Source organism: Nycticebus coucang, chromosome 14, assembly GCF_027406575.1.
Source record: "Nycticebus coucang isolate mNycCou1 chromosome 14, mNycCou1.pri, whole genome shotgun sequence".
Lineage (NCBI taxonomy): Eukaryota > Metazoa > Chordata > Mammalia > Primates > Lorisidae > Nycticebus > Nycticebus coucang.
Genome location: NC_069793.1, coordinates 23,702,953 through 23,709,788, shown reverse-complemented (window position 1 = coordinate 23,709,788; position 6,836 = coordinate 23,702,953).

The following is a 6,836-nucleotide window of genomic DNA, read 5'->3' as shown; positions in this document are numbered from 1 at the left end:
GCTATTGTTGCTTTGGAAGCTAGAGTCCTCCCGAGGACCAACATTTCTGCTTATGTTCCTCAGACATTGTCTCTCTTCAACCTTTGAATGCTTCAAACAGTGAGCAGCATCTGCTATAGCTTCAAGTTTTTCTTAAGTAGCAGCAAATGCCTCTAGGATTCTGCTTTCTTCTTTTACTTTGAACTTTCAGGACCTTCACCTACTTGACGTTCAAAGAGTTGAACCTGCTTATTTATTGGACCTCTTCTTATTTTTATTTTCTCTCTGGCTGGGGCTATTTGCAAGATGAGAGTTTCTTTTCTTTTTTTATTGCTTTTCCTTTGCTTTCTGGCACTGAATTTATTTTCTAAGGTGCTTCTACAGATTTTGTTGTTTTCATAAGACATAATAAGATTTCACTATAATTGATATGAAATTAATGAGTTCTCAGTCTGTGAAAAGCATCTATAGGTCACCATATTGAATTGGTTCATTCTGCCCAGTGACTACTCTCTTGTCAGAGAGCAAATAACCCAGATTTAGCACTGGGTAAAACAGTGTGAAAGTGTTAAAGAAGGGAGGGGAGTTTATAAACAAAAGAACAAAATCACACTGAGCACATATTTCTTCTCAACAGGAAAACAGGGAGCTCCACTGTACAAGGAGAATGGAGGATGTGCATGTGGTTTCAAGAGGCACAGAGTTCAAATCAGATTCTATATTGAGTGGAATTTCATTTGCAAAGACATGCACACTTAACCAAGAGCTCAGAAACTTTACTGCCCATATGCGCCCCAGGAATCATTGATTCAAAAACCTAGTTGAATCCACCAGAAGAAGATGGAATAAAAGAGTGAGTCTTTTGGTAGTAAAGCACCAAAAGACTGTAATGACAACTACAGGCGGTAAACAAATACAATCTAAACACACAAAAAGCCCAAAAATATTTTGCCAGGAAAGCATGACCAATGGAAGTAAAGTAAAATAAAATAACATTCACCTCATCGTCTGGAGCCTAAATTTCAAAATATAGGAGATTTTTGCACATGGTGGGAAGAAGGGAAAAGAACATACTCAAAATTAAAATCTTTGTATAAAATAAGGGAGCTCTACAACTACTTCGTTGCTTTCTAATTGTTTTAAAAAAGAATAAAATTTGATTTGATATAATTTTTAAAGAATAATACAATTACAAGCAAAATGCTAAAACAAGAGATAAAACTAAAAGAGAAGGAAGCAATCAGACTATAAAGCCAAACTTGCAAAAGAAATAAATTACATAAATATAAAATACACAAGTGTAACTCTACCAACTATAATGGAATCATAGATAAATTATTTTAAATACAAATACTTTTTTTTAGTTAATAAAACACAATCATATAAGTGCTATTTATAAGATAGAAATGAAATAATTCAGAAAAGGTTTTTTTTTGGTTTCATTTTTCTTTTTTTTTTAAGACAGAGTCTCAGTCTGTTGCTCAGGCTAGAGTGCCATGGCATCAACCTAGCTCAAAGCAATGTCAGACTCCTGGATTCAAGAGATTCTCCTGCCTCAGACTCCAGAGTAGCTGAGATTACAGGTGCCCACCATAGTGCACCTGGCTAATTTTTCTATTTTTAGTAGAGATGGGGTCTCACTTTTGCACAGGCTGGTCTCCAACTCCTGACCTTAAGTGATCCTCCCACCTTTGTTTTCCAGAGTCCTAGGATTACAGGCATGAGCCACTGTGCCTGGCCCAAGAAGCTTAACAAGTAAAATTTGGGGGAGATTTTAAAAAGAAAAGCAAACATACAATAGAAGCAGTATTAATGTTCTTGTAATAAAATTTCATAAATAAATAAAAGCATTAACTGGAAATAAGGTACAAAGTCATGAGTCATATGATGTCTAATAATATAGTATGAACATATATAAATAAAAAGGAATTAGATATATAATGTTATTAAATTAAGGAATCAAATCAAGAATGTTAAAATGACATAAAACTTGAACCAATAATATGTCAACTAAAAGATTTCAATTTTTTAAGTGACAAAAATTCAACTAAATGCCAGCATTTAGTTTATTAGATATAAACTGTTAATAGAAGCACCTGTGCCAGGTTATTCAGATTCTGGAACATGAAATGGCTTCATATGTACACATATGGAAAAGGACAGTAGGTTTCTGGATTATTGTGACAGTAAATGATACAGTGCAGATAAAAATATTTAGCACATTGCTTAATGTATGGAGGGGACCAATTTATTTTCATTATCACTAATTATTATTGTTATCATTATGTATTGACAATTTTCTTTATAAAAAATTTATTTATTTTTTTTTTTGAGACAGACTCTCAGTTTGTAGCCTTTGGTCGAGTTCTGTGGCGTCATAGCTCACAGCAACCTCAAACTCTTGGGCTTGAGTGATCCTTTTCCTTTTGCCTCAGCCTCCCAAGGAGCTGGGACTAGTGGTGCCCACCACAATGCCTGAACATTTTTTAATAGATGTGTCTGGCTCTTGCTCAGGCTGGTCTTGAACTCCTGAGCTCAAGCAATCACCACCTGCCTCGGCCTCCCAGGGTGCTAGGGTTACAGGCGTGAGCCACTGCACCTGCCTGACAAATTTACTTTAGACAAATGGACTGTATGATAAGCTCCCCACAAAAATTTCAATAAGTATAAATGATCTACAAGATGACAAGCACAGAAATTTTATCATGTAAATAGTTTATATGTTTACAACAAATACTCTAACGTTAAAATAGATTTATGCCAAATAAAATATTTTTACATAAATATCTATTAATTATAAAAGAAGACTAAGAAGAATGAGAAACAAATCGTCATTTGAGGAACTGTTATCCCCGGTAAGGGAGTATAAAAGTGTTATCTCTTTGAAAGCCAGGGATTAGAAAAAGATATCCATCACCCACCACAACAGATAGCAGTTTATATACAATTAAAACACATTTAATTAAAGGATAGAACTTTCAATTTAAAAGTAATGAGTGGGAAACTTAACTTTTCCTATGAAACCCTTAGTACTTCAATTGCCTATTAATTAATTTATAGATGTTCAGTTACCTACTGAGGAATTTGTGGAAGAATCCCAACTAAAACTGACATCCTATATATGTAGGACAAAGTTGTCTTAAACATCTTATAAAAGAACAAAATATAATACTTACTGAATATTTTTCAAAAGAAGAACTGAGAAAACAAATACGTCTAACTAAATAGATAAATAGATATGTAGATTCTACCACAATTTAAATTTGTGATGTACCCTCAAAAAATAAACAACCAGGTAAAAGAAAAAATATACATTTAAGATCATAAGGTACAGGTGAAGGTGACTCTTTAATCCCGTGGGGGGAAGGTAAAGCTCTTCCAATAAGACAGTGGTTCTCAACCTTCTTAATGCCGCAGCCCTTTAATACAGTTCCTGTGGGTCACGACCCACAGGTTGAGAACCACTGCAATAAGACTTATTATTGTAAGAATTGATCAGCTACTAGAAAAACAACCCAAAAATTGACATCCCCTTTGCATCAGACACACTATGAATACCAAATGTATTAAAGAGATAAATGTAAAATAAAATATCTTAATACAAAACAAAAATAAAAACTCAGGTTTTTAGAAGTGCTAGTAGAAGAAATTTTTTTTTTAGCTTTTGAACGAATAAAGTAGATAGTAGAGAGAGAAGATTTAAAGTAGTGACACATAATGATAAATTCAGCAATTAAGGATGTGACTATAGAGATATGTTTTCTACTTTGGGTTGGGGAATAAAGACTTCATGGGAGAATTTTTACAGATTTGTTTACATCTAACATTTAAGAAAGCATTTCAAATAGTATGAAATAATCACACCACATTTACAAGTTAAATGATAAAACAAATGTGTGCATTTTATTTCATAAAGAATTTGTATCTTTCATAGACAAAAAGCCATCAGCAGCTAGTAATGGGAGAATCATGGCAGCCTCCAGGTAATGTGAAGATTTTGTTATTTACTCTTTCTCTCCTGGCTTTCCCGATAGAGAGGAAAGCCTTTGAAACAGATACAAAATCAGAAATGAGAGCTTTGAAATGAAATGGATTTTATTTGACTTTAATTAGCCTTCGTATTTTCAATATATAGACAGTCCAAGGTGCTATTAAGGGATGTGCTATCTTGAATTGACGTAACTCAATTAGAAAAATGACTGAATAAAAGTGAAGCAATTTTTGCCTGTGTCTGAACTGATTCAGACAACAGACTACACCACTTTATAGAGAGCATATGTGAATACCTAGAACAAAGAGGCTAGAGAAACTACAACCAATATTAAATGTTAACCACAATTACTTTTAAGTGAGATTAATGTTTTCCATGCAGTTTTCTATATGTTCTAGCTTTCCATAATGTGTATGTATTGATTTTAAAACCAGTGAAAAAATGCATTATGAAAAGCAAGAATTGGTGACTACAATATGTTTAAAAAGAAAATGAAAAACTGCATATAGCTTTTTTGCAACTATTTAAACTTCTAGCTGAAGCAAGTCTTGGCACAGGAAACCTTTAGAGGATGTCAATGATAACTCACTGCCTGCCAATCACTCGAATCGGGCTGTGCAAACAGTCCTTCTGAGACCATAGGCCAGCAACAGGGGAGGCAAGGCAGGTGAGGGGAAATCAGCTAACAAAAGCCCCAAGTGCACAGCAGGTAATAAAAAGTGTTGTGGAAGTTTTGCGGTGAGAAGAGAATTCTGCTGAACTCTAAATGCTCCAATTAGACTAGTGGATCTTGTGTATTTTTTGTGAAATTCTCAGTCTCCAGGTAATATTAAAATGGAGGCTGTGTGGTTGAGGTTTTAAGAGTATTGATTTCACAACCAGGCAGCGACACACCCTAGCTATGTTAACAGGAGATGTTTATTTCACCTCACTGTTGCTTGGTTCTCCTCTGAAAATTGAAGCAACGTCTTGGGTTGTCTTAAACTGGGCAAATTAATGGAGATAATGCACAGAAGAGCTTAGAGGCTGAGATACGCAATGGGTAGAGTTAGGGGCTAACAGAAGGACTTCACAGCCACATCTTCTGGATTATTATCTCAGTTCCATCACTGGCTTAAGCACCTTAACCTTTCTGTGCTTCAATATGCTCATCTATAAAACAGAAATAGTCATAATAGCACGACACAGAGCTGTTGCCAGGATAAATGAGTTCATACAGAGTAAGGTTTGGAAAAATCCGGCATATGGTAAGCTCTCAATACATGTCAGACACCTTTTTATCACCATTTTGTAGACAAGAAAACTTGAGGCACGAAGGAGTTAAGTAGCTTGCCTGATGTCACTAACTGGTTAAAGGTAGAGCTTACATGAAAATTCAGGCCCTCTGGTGTCATAGCTTGTATTCTCAGCCTTGTATGGAGTGCATGCAATACATACTCGGTACTGTTTTTGATGTGATTAGTTAAGTGAGAGGTGGCATTTGTGGATGATCTCAAGACACGTTCCCAAAACTAGGAAGGAAAGTGTAAAGATGCGCTCATTTCTAATATGATGGATACTCCTCCAGTCCTTCTACCTGTATTATCACATTTAATTGCCCACTTTCATAATGCATATAGAATGATTCCCATTTGTGAATGAAGAAATTAAGCCTGAGGAAAGGCATTCCTTAATTACAAATGAAAGTAACACTGGAATTCAAATCTGTGTAACCTCGAAGCCTGGGTCTGGCTACTACCACACTGTCCCAAGGTCTTACTATTTGTGCTGCTAATTTTCAGTTTGCCACTGGTATGGTCATCATACTCAGAATCTAGGTTTGCCCGAGGCACCTGACAACAGATGTTTCCATTGTCTCAGTTTTCCGGCCAGGTGTAGTCTCTGCTAAAGCCAGAATGGGTGCTCAGAAGACTGCTCAAAGTGAGGTAAGTGGAGCTTCACTGACCTCTGCACAAAAGAACGTTTTCCAGCCAGAAAGCTGTCAATACTAAAATGGAGTCAGTCAGGTAAAGTAAACCCTGACATATAAAGCCAGGGAAGAGCATGGAGAGAAGGCTCTCATGACTCTGTGCCTGGTAATGAAAAATATTATTAAAACCACAACCTTGCACAAAGGCCATCAGAACCTTACACAAAAATAGTTCTGCAAGGACACTGCCCAGCAACTGCCTGTCTAACACTCAGCTAGTGTCACCCTTGTAATTAAGCTATGTAGCCAAGGATAATTATTTCAAAATGATTATGTAATTGTCCTCATTTTTCTGCCTCAAAAATCTTTGTTTCCCTTCACCTCCCTGACTATGCATATAGCGTACGATGAATATTCCCATTGCAAGACTCCAGTTTCTTTGGGTGAGCATGTCTTTGTTTATTTAAGTTGACACTAGAAAAATAGAAACATATGATGAATTCATAATGAAATCAATAGTTTCCATTTGGAGCTGGAACATAGTCTTCTTAGCAAAGCATCTCAAAAATGGGGAAAAAAGTATCAAATATCCTCAATACTACTATGAAATCAATATATAACTGCCTACACACTCATATGAATAGTAAAACATAACTATAGTCCAGAAAGTAGAAGGAAAGAGGAGAGAGAGGGGAGGAGAGGGGGGATATGGGAGGTGGGAGGATATTTGGGGGGACCTCTCCTAATGTGCATGATGCAATGGTACATTTCAAAACTATTAAGAAATGAGTATACTTGTGATGGATGTGTTACTTAGTTCAATGTAAACATTTCACATTGTATATCGAAGCAGTACCCTGAACCCCATAAATGCATCAATGTACAGAGTTATGATTTAATAAAAAATAAGTAATTTAAAAAAAGATGTTCGATTGAGTAGAAAACATAGATATCCTT